Here is a 12,188-nt window from a genome sequence, read left to right on the forward strand (position 1 = left end):
GCCGGGTCGACCAGCTGTCCGGCCCGGACTTGGTCCCCGGACCGGGGCGCGCGGGTCGACCAGATGTCCGCGGCGCTCGGGGCCGGGTCCCGGGGCTCTGGGTGCTCTGGGTGCTCTGGGTGCGCTCCCGGCCCTCTGTCGGCTCCGAAGGCCCCGCGGACTCGTAGCCACGGGGTCCGGCGGCGCGCGGGTCGACCAGATGTCCGCGCCGAGCGCCGCGGGGCCGCGGGGCGCTCGGCCTTCTCGGAGCCCCGAGGGCTCCCTGGAGGCTGCGGACGAACAGCCGCGAGGCCCCCGGGGCAGCCGCCCTGCCGGGTCGACCAGCTGTCCGGCCCGGACTTGGTCCCCGGACTGGGGCGCGCGGGTCGACCAGATGTCCGCGCCGAGCGCCGCGGGGACGCGGGGCTCTCGGCGGCCTGGGTGGGCTCCCCGGCCTCCGTCGGCTCCAGAGACCCCGCGGACTCGCGGGTGCGGCTCCCCGGTGGCCGACGCCCTGCCGGGTCGACCGGCGGCCGGGGCCCGGGCCCGGGCCCGGGCCCGGGTTCCGGCGGCGGCGCGGGTCGACCAGATGTCCGCGCGGGGCGCACGCTCCTCTCGGAGCCCCGAGGGCTACGCGGAGGCCGCGGACGAGCAGCCGCGAGGCCGCCGGGGCCGCCGCCCTGCCTGGTCGACCAGCTGTCCGGCTCGGACTTGGTCCCCGGACCGGGGCGCGCGGGTCGACCAGATGTCCGCGGCGCTCGGGGCCGGGTCCCGGGGCTCTGGGTGCTCTGGGTGCTCTGGGTGCGCTCCCGGCCCTCTGTCGGCTCCGAAGGCCCCGCGGACTCGTAGCCACGGGGTCCGGCGGCGCGCGGGTCGACCAGATGTCCGCGCCGAGCGCCGCGGGACCGCAGGGCGCTCGGCCTTCTCGGAGGCTCGAGGGCTCCGGCGACCCGGCGGACGAGCAGCGGCGAGGCCGCCGTGGCCGCCGCCCTGCCGGGTCGACCGGCGACCCGACCCCCGTGTCTCGGGGGGGGGGGGGGGGGCGGGTCGACCAGATGTCCGCACCGAGCGCCGCGGGGCCGTGGGGCCGCGGGGCGCTCGGCCTTCTCGGAGCCCCGAGGGCTCCCTGGAGGCTGCGGACGAGCAGCCGCGAGGCCCCCGGGGCAGCCGCCCTGCCGGGTCGACCGGCGGCCCGGCCCGGACTCGGGCCCCGGGTCCCGTGGCGCGCGGGTCGACCAGATGTCCGCGCCGAGCGCCACATGGCTGCGGGTCGCTCCGGCTTCTCGCAGTCCCGAGGGTTCCGCGGGCACGTAGCTGCGAGACCCGGGCGGCTGCCCTCCGCCCGGCTCACGGGGCGCTCGTGTCCATCAGCTGGTCGTGCGGAAATCCCGTGGTTGGCCTCCCTCCCTCCCTCCCTCCCTCCCTCCCTCCCTCCCTCGTCCAGCCGCCACGTTTTCGGGGTTCGTGCGACTGGGATGAAATAGACCTTCCCAACGTCAATCGGAGATCATCCATCATACCTCTCGAGTCCCCAAAAGCCAAGAAACACGCCAACCAAAACGCTTTTATTATGCCAACGGTTCCCGTTTTCATTCCTATCGTTTAGGGAGGTTTGGTGGCAGCAGCGGCCGAAAGCAAAAGGAAACCCGAGGAAAGCGGCTCCATCCACCAGGGCTGTGTCTCATCGGTGCCGACGCAGGAGGGACGGGCTTCGTTCGTTCGTTCGCTGCGGCCCAAATTCCCGGGCCGCCCGAGGACCGCTCGCACCGGCCCGAGGGAGGGAGCCCCGGCAGGCAGGATGCCTCCGGGGAAATGGCCAAGTCGACCGCGCGACCCACAACCCGCCCGACTGGGGGCGAGAAGGAGCATGGAGGAGGACTCCGTCCCCTAGTCGGCAGACGGCCCCGGGACAGGGACGTTCGCCAAAACCTCCCCAAGGCCGCTTTCCGTGACCGAGTCGGCCTCCCCGCCTGTACTCGTCCCGGCCCGAGAAACGAGACGCGGGGTGGATCGGGACCAGGCCACGCACCAGGCCGGCCGGCGCGCCATCCTCCCTCCCCCGACCTGACCTGACCTGGACGAACGCCTCCCCATCGCCCGCCCCCGCGAGGCTGATCCGTCCGGCCGGTGAGGAGGCCGCTTGTCGGGCGCCACCTGCTGCCCGGCATCCTCTTATATAGTGTTCGAGGAGGTCGACCAGGTGGCCCGGCCTGGATTGGGGGGGGGGGGGGGGCGCGGGGTGCGGTGTCCCGGGCGGCGGGGGACGGGGGGGGGTAGGAGTGGAGAGGGAAAGGTGGGCGTGGAGAATGCCGGGGTCGGGGGTCGGCGCGGGGCGGGGCGGGAGTTGGGGATGGGGAGGGGCGGGAGGCCGTCTGGACATGGAGGGTCGGAAGAGCGGTGGTGACAATGATTTTCATTATCATTTAGAAAGAAGAACGTGGACTTCTTTAGAGGAGTCCTTTGAATAGCTTCTCCATTTAGTTAACATACATCCAAATGGAGGTCGGGAAACTTGGGTCCTGTTAACATATGGATGGAAGTGGAAAGAACTATCGCGATGACCGTCCTTGTGTTTCTTTTATTTTTTCTTTCTTCCTGCTCCCCAAAGCCGCCCCCCCCACCCCCGCCCCGCCCCGCCCCGCCCCGCCCCGTCCCGTCCCGTCCCGTCCATAGTTGTAGGTTCCAGTGGTAGGTCTTTCGCGTTTCTGCTATGTGGGACGCCGCCTCGGCGTGGCTTGAAGGGCGATGCTGGGTCTGGGGCTGCGCCCAGGATCCGAACCGGTGAAAACCTGGGCCGTCGAAGCCGGGGGCCGGGGTGGGGGGCGCTACTTGACCGTTCGTCCACGGGCTCGGCCCCCGGCCCCTTGTTTTCTAGGGAGAGAGACAGAGAGACCCGATCCATTTTCCCTTGGCCTCTAAAGCGTGCGTGTGGTCGAAAGGCGACAGAGAGAGGGGTTCTGGTCCAGAAAGCCCCGACTGCGCCGCCGCGGGGATCGGTCGGTTCCGCCCGAACCGTCCGAGTCGGAAAGGAACGGACAGCTTTCCTCCTTTGGGCCCCTGACTTGGGACCGACAGGGGAAGAGGAACAGGCCTCTCTCCCTCACACCCTGGCCCCTTCCTCCAGGACGCCCTCCTTCTAGTCAGCCCGCCTCTGGCTTTTCCACACGCCGACGACCGCTCGTCGGCATGGACCCACCTTCCTTGGGGGACACCACCACACGACTCTCCCACTCGTCTGCCTGCCTTTCGTTGGCGTCGCTGCCAAAGGCGAGGGGTAGGGGTGGCGGTGGCAGGGACGGCAGGGGCCCAGCGGCTCTCTGGCGGGTGAGGAAGTCTTGCTGGTTCTCCTAGGTCGGTGATCTTTCTCGATCTCCACACACATTCTTCGTTTGGGGAGCCAAGAGACGCCCTCTGAGGAATCCCTATGGCCAGGGTCGATCACTTACTCGCTCACTGCCTCGGCCTCGGCCTCGGCCTCTGTCAGTCTTGTCTCTCTCCCTCCCTCCCTCCCTCCCTCCCTCCCTCCCTCCCTCCCTCGTCGGTCTCTGTGTGTGGACGTCTAGGTGGAGGCGAGGCAGGGAGGCCACCCACCCACCTACCTCGTGGTTTACCACACGCTCTACACGGAGGTAGAATTCCCATCCCACCGAATCCATCCTTTCCACGGGGCACAAGCCAGTGGCCTTCGGGAGTCTCTCTCCCCAAGGTGGCGCATCCGTCATGGCTATCTATTTCCAGAAGGTTTCCGTTTCCATCCCCTCCCCCCGAAAGAAAAAACGGCCCCACTCCCGGATCTGCCCCACCACGATCACCACCACCGCTGCCGCCGCCGCCGCCGCCGCCGCCATCTGCTGTCGCCCTCTAGGGTTGGACCGTTCTAGCTCTCTCCTCTGTGTGGAATCGCAACGTAGGTCGCCTTGGATGTCTGGCACCTCTCACTTAGCAGAAGGTTTTGGAGGCTCAGGCTGGGCCACGCTTTGGCCCGGGTCAGTGTTCCGTTCCTCTGGACGGCTTCCTCGTTTTCCACGAGAAGGAGCCGTGAAGACGGAAAGGAAGGGCGGATGGATGGCTTTTCCCGTGCTACCGAGTCCCTCTCCCCTTTTCCCCAAAGCGTGAGGGGCGGTCGAGAGGATCGTCTCTGATGACAAAAGTCAGAGGCACCCCGGGTCAGACACCGTGCGAGGCGTTGGTGTGTTCTCGAGAGGAGAACACGTCCCCGTCAGCGTTTCCTGTCGTTCTCGTTCCGAAAGGATTCACGCGCCACCCCGTCTCCCTCAAGGTCTTAGGGCTGTCGTGCTCCGCAGCCGTCACGTGTCGTGGATCCTGGGCACCACCACGCCACCCCGCCCCCCCCCCCCCCCCCCCCGCCATAGCTGTCGATCGCTATGTGGCACGCCTACGTTTGCCCAAAAGAGCAGTCCGATGGACAGCGTGGTGCTTTTCCCAGCAGGCAGGCAGGTGAGAGTCACCCCTCTAGAAGGTTTCCAAGCCCCGTTCCATTCTCAGAGGCAGCTCCTTTGGCCATCAAGGAGGCAGGCGATGGGGGTGGGGGTGGGGATGGGGATGGGGCAGGGGCCTCTGTCCCTCTGTCGCGGTAGAAATGATTGGGAAAGGAGGGACGATGGGCGTAGGTCGACCATCCTGGGCGGTGGTGCTTTGGGAGCTTTTTCTAGAAGAAGGAGCGAACGGCGTTCCCTGGGAAGGGAGGAAACCAGAGGAGGTCCCCCTCAGACCGACCTGGCACGAGAAGGACACACACTCTCTCTCTCTCTCTCTCTCCCTTTTCTTCCTGACTTGAAATCAGGAGACAAAACTCCCCTGCCAAAGGGGCCCTCCCAAAACGGGGAGTGAGGAAGACCTCCTTCTCTTCACGGCTGAAGTTCTCCCTGCCTTTCCTGGACGGGAAGGATAGCACCTACGCCCGCTGCCGTCGGTGACTTTTAGTCCCCCTGGAGAGGAAGAAATTCTTTCCCGTGGCCGAACCCTGGCGGTTCGTTCGTGCTGCAGAGGACGTGACCCTCTCTGACACACCCAGGAACCTCCTCGCTCCGGGTCGAGGAGAGGGAGTTCTGTTCTGTGGTTTAGAATGGTGCTTAAAAAGGGATGTCGCTTACAAAGGGTCCTCGTCCCCCTTCCTAAACCTAAACGGACGGCTCGGCTCGGAGGCGTGAGATACGTTTCGCATCCTCCTCGTCGTCTTCACTCAAAGTTTTATTGGAGTTTGGAAGATTTTATTTTTTGTCTTTCCTTTTTCTCCCCAAAGCCCCCCGGTACGTAGTTGTGTGTTCTTCGCGGTGGGTCCTTCTAGCGGTGGTATGTGGGACGCCGCCTCAGCGTGGTTTGATGAGCAGTGCCGTGTCCGCGCCCGGGATCCGAACGAACCGATGAAACACTGGGCTGCCTGCAGCGGAGCGCGCGAACTTAACCACTCGGCCACGGGGCCAGCCCCTTACTGGATTTTCAAAACAACTCCGGGGGCCGGCCCGGTGGCGCGGCGGTGAAGTTCGCACGTTCTGCTCCGCCGGCCCCGGGTTCGCCGGTCCGGATCCCGGGCGCAGGACCCGGCACCGCTTGGCGAGCCACGCTGTGGCAGGCGTCCCACCTGGAAAGTAGAGGGGGATGGGCACGGATGTCAGCTCAGGGCCAGTCTTCCTCGGCCGACAGAGGAGGATTGGTGGCAGATGTTCGCTCAGGGCTCATCTTCCTCAAAAATAAAATAATAAATCGATTCGATAAAATGTCAAATAACACAACCGCGGGATCACGCTTAGAGTCACCCTTGGCCCGATGATGCCACTCCCCACCCCCCCCACCCCCCTGCCCCCCACCATTTGGAGGTGCCGTCAGTGGGATTCGTTCCTGTTTGTCCATCTTTCTTCCTCTTTTTTTTTTTTTTTTTTAAAGACTGGCACCCGAGCTCATTGCCAATCTTTTCTTTTCTTTTTATTCCTCCTCCTTCTTCTTCTTCTCCCCAGAGCACCCCAGTACCTAGTTCTATATTCTCTTTGAGGGTCCCTCTGGTTCTGCCGTGTGGGACGCCACCTCAGCGTGGTTTGATGAGCGGTGCCGTGTCCGAGCCCAGGATCCGAACCTTCCAAGCCCCGGGCCGCTGAAGCGGAGCGTGCAAACTCAACCGCTCGGCCACGGGGTCAGCCCCTCCCTCCCTCCCTTCCTTCCTTCCTTCCTTCCTTCCTTCCTTCCTTCCTTCCTTCCTTCCTTCCTTCCTAAGGAGGAGGAGGCAGGCACTGTGTGAAGTCGCCAGTGAGTCTGTGGAAAGAGACGGAGGATTTCCCATGGGAAGCCGGGGCGGGGGACACGGACCGATGTCGTGCGAACTTGAAGGTGAAAGATCAAAAAACCCACACACGCCTAGAGCGGCGGGTTGCCCGTTAGGAGTTTGCTTGCCGGGCCCATAACGCAGGGCTCATCGATGAGCCAAACCGTCCGTGATCCTCAAGCAGTCTAGTAGGGTTAGAGAAAGGAGGGGGGCACTCTTTCTGCCCCAGATGAGGCGAGTTTCTCAGACAGCCACCCTGCCCCAACATCTTCCCTCCCTGCCTCCCGGCCCTTGGTGGACTGCGGCCTAAGGGTGGGGGAATTGAAGAAAGCCGTTCAATGGAAAAAAGCCCGAGGCCATGGGAGAGAGCTTCCTGCACTTGAATGAAGCCCTGACGCCAGGCCCATCGGAATGAATGGGCCTGACCTCCCCTCCCCCCTCCCCCCTCCCCCCTCCCAGGCTGGCGACTCGGCAGTGGAAGGCTAGGGGTTTCTTCCGAAATGGTGAACCGGCCCCCTTGTCCACAGGAAAACCACACACGGGTACAGCCTAGGCCGGATCTCAGGGTACAGCCTAGGCCGGATCTCAGGCCAAGTCGTCAGGGTGGCAAGATGATGGCGGATGAGAGGAAACTTGTTCTGGGACCGCACCGCCCCCCCCCCATCGCCTCTCTGGCTGAGAAGAGGGCTGGGGAGCGGTGAGGGTCAGGGGGAGAGTGGGGGCGGGGCCGGGACAGGGACCACCGGGCAGTAGGACGGGAGTAGCCCTGAGGCCTGCCTGCCTGCTTCCTTCCCTGCCGGCGCAGGGCTGAGAGAGGCACGGGGCACGCTGGCTCCTGCCCCTTCACTCATTCGGGAAGCCTCCTGTTGTTGCTCCTGAGGTGCCGGCTGCGGTGACAGACAGAGCAAAACTCCTCTCTCTGTCTATTTCTTCAAAGGCCCGAGTCTGAGCTACGACAGATTCCCCTGTGGCTCAACCCGCAACCTCCCATCCTGCCAGACCAGACCCCTTGTCTAAAAACCTCCACTGGAGGAGCTCTTCCACCTGACTCGGAAAGGAAACACCAGCCCCGCCTCAGCCTCACACCCACCACCACCACCACCACCCGCCCCCCCCCCCCCCGCCCCACTCTCCTCCGGACCCAGATACCTAACAGAGGGAACAAAAATCCAAAAATCCTGCTGCTCTCCTTCTACCACCTCCACTTCAGAAGAGTCAGTCTCCCCCGAACACCTCAGACTCTGTGACTTCCCGCGGCCTCCCTTTCCCCGTCCCCATTCTCTCCCCGGACGGGCCCCATCTTACACTTGAACGACAGCTCCACCGCTCGGGGCAGCTGGACACGATGTCCCAAAGTGGCCCGGACGGTAGCCTGGTCGATTCCAAAGGACCCACGCACGCAGTCGGCCATAAACGTGGTGTGGAGATCGTGGACGTTTGCGGGCCTCTGATGAAATCGCTGCTCCGGGGACCCCGGCGTCTAGGACCCGTCTTCTCCGTGTTCTTCACACCGTTGCTCCTGGGCCGGTTATTCTCTTCCCTCTCACTGACCTTAACGTTTTGTCTCTGCCATTGAATTTTGACTGTGCGAATGTGACTTGCCGCTGTAGGGCTGCGTGGATCTCTCAGGCATCCTGCTGTGCCGTGCGGGGGGAGGGGGGGGAATCCTTGGTGGGTGGGTCGATAGACGTCCCTTTGGTTGTGCCCTGGAGGGGAGAGACAGAGGGGACGACTCAATCCACCACGAACGCTGATGTCGCTCCGATAAACCTGTAGCGGTGATTCTAGTTTATGGCCCGTGTCCTGAAAATAACTTCCCGAAGGGCCAGCCCGGCGGCACAGCGGTTAAGTTCGCACGTTCCGTTTTGTCAGCCAGGGGTTCGCAGGTTCGGATCCGGGGTGCGGACGTGGCGCCGCTTGGCGAGCCACGCTGTGGTCAGCGTCCCGCCTATCAAGGGGAGGGGGATGGGCACGGATGTTAGCTCGGGACCACTCTCCCGGGGCAAAAAGAGGAGAATTGGCAGCAGGTGTCAGCTCGGGGCTCGTCTTCCTCGAAAAATAAATTAATTAAATAAATAAAAACAACTTCCCAAACCTCTCTGATAACTTGAAGCTTTGAAGTTTTGCGAGGTGAAATCAGGTGATAAAAAAGTCCACGGACGGGGGCGGCCCCGTGGCCGAGTGGTTAAGTTCACAAGCTCCCCTTCGGCGGCCCAGGGTTTTGCCGGTTCAGATCCCGGGCACGGCACGGACACGGCACCGCTCGTCGGGCCGTGTGGAGGCGGCGTCCCACATGCCACAACTGGAAGGGCCCTCAACTAAGATAGACAACTATGTCATGGGGGGGATTGGGGGAGAAAAATCGGGAGGGGGGAAAAAAAAACAGAAACGGAAGATTGGCAACAGGCGTTAGCTCTGTGAGGGCCGATCTTCCTCACCCAAAAACTAAAGTGAGATGAAATCAAATAAAGCGAAGGAAAAGATAAACCTATGAAATCCCATGTTTCTAAAAGTGGCCAAGTGTTTAGAAATTGGCCAAGCGACGGAATGCTCATGGGAAGGACAGTTCCTAATTGCTGGCTTCTTAGTTTTCACCAAAATTAAGGTTCGTGAGGGTTAAAAAATCTACTTAACAAATGCGATGAAAGCCACTAGGCCGGCCCGGTGGCGCGCTGGTTAAGTGTGCCTGTTCCGCTTCGCCGGCCCGGGGTTTGCCAGTTCGGATCCCGGGGGTGGACGTGGCACCGCTGGGCGAGCCACGTGGTGGTAGGCGTCCCACATATGAAATAGAGGAAGATGGGCACGGAGGTTAGCTCAGGGCCAGCCTTCCTCGGCAAAAAGAGGAGGATTGGCAGCAGTTAGCTCAGGGCTCATCGTCCTCAAAACAAAACAAAACAAAACAAAACAAAAAGCCACTAAAAGTGAATATGGGAAACATCTTTGTGTTCAAGGAAAGTGAGATGGCTGCCTTCAGGCAAGAGGGCCTAAAAAGTAAAGATCGTTTTGTCTGTGAAAAGGTGATCAAAGTTTCATGGGGAAAATAATCTGAGAAAAAGGCCTGTTCGTGGTCAAGTGGCCTAAAATTGGAACGAGTGGACAGATAGAAATGGCGAGCGATAGGATCTATGGGAGTCTATGAGGAAGCCATTGGGTGTCGGCCTAATTCGGCCTGACAGTGTTTTTCGAAAAGGGCCTGACGTGGCCGTCGAGCACGCATCGCATCCTAGATCCGCTTTACACATTTCCTACGGCAAGAACCAATGCCCTTAAGGGAAAGGAGCAGCTTCCCCGTGCTCGGGCCTTTCCTTAAGGAGAGGCATCTTTCCTTAGGCTAGGAGCGGATGGTTGCGCTCACCTTTGACCATCCGGCTCCCCTGTGACCACCCAGGCCCAGACAACAGACCTGCCACCCAGCAGTGTCTGTCGATCGCTGTGCCGACAGAGCAGTCTCGCGACTATCATCCAAGGGACCTTTCGATCCTATGTGAAACGTCCTCTCTGGGGGTCTAGAAGCACTCTGTACACCCCACTTCCCGGGCACCCTCTCTTCCTTCGGGAAGAAAGGCCCCGGGCCACAGTCCTCACATTTTAGCTCAGAATAAACGCACCCCGATTTTCACGGATAGATTGGTTCCGGATTATTTCCGTCGACAGAATGGAATCAAGTCAATGAGTTTCAAGATCGGAGGGAAGCTGATGCAAAATCAGAATTTGTTTTTCTCACTCCCGAAAGGATACTTTTCTCTAACTTCTAGTCTCCTCCTGATAAAGACATTGGAAAAGGTTTCTCTTGACCTCTGAGGGAATCGACACCAAAGACAGAGATCCTCCATTTTGTCAGAATGATTTCCTAGGCCTCCAATGGAGGAGGCCTCCCTCGGACGGGAGCTCAGCTTTTGTTTTGCAACAGTTTTCCTCTCTCTGCTTGCCTTTAACATCTCCTTTCCCGTTCTTCTTTTTTGGAAGGGAAATACGTGCACCGCTGGGGAAAAAAAAAAAAAAAGAATTTTCTAAATGACCAAAGAAGATCTACGACTGTTGTTATTTTGGTTTCACGGAGCAGTTCCACGTCCACATTTACTCCATTTTAAACACCCACACACACTCACAGCACGGCGCTGTGAGGATGTCCCGGGGAACTCGATTTGTGGAGGGAATGGCTGTGAGGTCTCTGCCCCCCAACCCCCACCATTTGGGTGCTTCTGCTTGTTGATGAGGACGGGAAGCCCTGCTGAAATCCATATTCTTATCACCACACGTGCATCTGCACCCATGCTCCCCCCCGTGTGTCGTCTTTGGGCTTTGCTGTGGCCCCGTGCGGAGGGAGACCTGTTTTGTGTTGTAAACTTTTCCGCGGCCAAGCGGCTCGGTCCTTTCCTCTACGACTTGTGGGCTCTGTCTGTCCGTCTGCCTTAGAGAGACCCTCTGGGCCGGAAGTGACAGGCTGCACACAATTCCTGACAGACTGCGGACAATTCCTCCGTCGTCACGGTCCTTCTCTGATGACGTGCATGGTTTCGGTTTGACAGCGACCCCCACCCCCCACCCCGCCGTGATTTTCTAAGTCCTCCCGGGAGCCCGGGAAGTGCTCGGGCCGCTCCGGGAAGCGGGGGCCGGCAGCCCCGGCCTGCCCCGTGGCATCTCCGGGGACTTTTCCACCTCTGTCCGCGTCAGCCAGCCGGCAGCCCCGCGCCCGGCCCGGCCCAGAAGTCACGTGGGGAGTCTGTCCCCTTCCTGGCAAGCCCACCCACCCCACCCCCCTCCCCGCCGATTTTCCAACACCTCCTTCTGCGCCCAGGGTTGCCCTGTGCTGCCTGGGAGCTCCGAGGTGGACACCCTGGGGCCTCACGTGGTGACCTCCCGCCCGCCCCAAGCGGGCCCAGAGAGAAAGAGAGAGAGAGAGAGAGACAGAGAGAGACAGAGACAGAGACAGAGACAGAGAGAGACAGAGACAGAGACAGAGACAGAGACAGAGAGAGACCTGACCCGGCGGTGGGCTCAGGCTGTGCACTCTCGCTGGCTGGTGACCCGGTTCCCTCCCGCTGACCCCTCCGCGCCGGTCGTTGGGCGCCATCTGGCGGCCGCTTTTACAGAGTGGCCCTCCTCCGGAGCCCCGGCGACATGAGCAAGGGATGGGACTCGCAGGACGTCTGTGTGGTTTCCAGTGTGGGGCTGTGTGGAACAGAGCTGCTAAGAACATTCATGCCCCGGATTCTGTGTGAATGAACAGGAACGTGGCCGCAGCCCCCACCCCGCCCCCCGCCCCAGCCCCCGGGAGTGGTGGGAGTGGTGCCCTCCAGACCACCCTCGGGTTGGATGCCTCCCTCCCTGGAAGGACTCACGGGACTCCACAAAAGCTGACTTCCTGGAGGTCCAGCGGAGACCCCCAAGGCCCAAGGCCCCCCCCCCCCCCCCACCCACCCACCACAGATCACTGTGGAAGCCTTAACGACCCAAGGCTCCAGCTACATACAGACGCTCTTAGGAGGCAAGATACACCAAAGGCTTATGTAGGTTGCCACTTTCGGTGGTTGTTTCCGCGGCGTGTCAGTTTTGGAACCCGCCACGCCCTTTTTCACAGAGGCCATACCGTTTCCCTTCACCACCAGTGAGGCGTGAGTGACTGACTTGGCTTCTCCGCGACCTGACTAGCAGTTTGATCCTGTTCCGGTATTTGGAAGAAGGCAGTCTCACCCATGTGTCCCCACAATGTCTCCCTCTAATTTTCTCACTTGCTTTTCCAGGGAACAGCTCACATCTTTTCATGCGCTTATCGGTCATCCATGCATACCTCCTCCACCCCAGGTGAAAGTGCCTGCTCTGTCTATTGGTCTTCCATTCTTTTTGTATTTTTCAGTGTTGATTTCCCCCGGGTCTCCACTCCATTGTGGGTTTTGTTTTTTGTTTTTTGTTTTTTGTTTTTTTTTTTTGC

At 61.2% G+C, this 12,188-nt stretch overlaps 1 long non-coding RNA gene across 1 annotated transcript; it reads right to left on the reverse strand.

The window, feature by feature from the left end:
* Nucleotides 1-5,195: 5,195 nt before the first annotated feature.
* On the reverse strand, nucleotides 5,196-11,295 carry LOC139043671 (uncharacterized). Its single transcript, XR_011500750.1, has 4 exons — nucleotides 11,243-11,295; nucleotides 9,865-10,238; nucleotides 7,562-7,962; nucleotides 5,196-5,683 (listed from the first exon to the last, which is right to left on the reverse strand). It is a non-coding gene; the product is annotated as an uncharacterized lncRNA (long non-coding RNA).
* Nucleotides 11,296-12,188: the final 893 nt, after the last annotated feature.

The sequence above is a fragment of the Equus asinus genome, unplaced genomic scaffold (genome assembly GCF_041296235.1).
Source record: "Equus asinus isolate D_3611 breed Donkey unplaced genomic scaffold, EquAss-T2T_v2 contig_315, whole genome shotgun sequence".
In the NCBI taxonomy this organism is placed as follows: domain Eukaryota; kingdom Metazoa; phylum Chordata; class Mammalia; order Perissodactyla; family Equidae; genus Equus; species Equus asinus.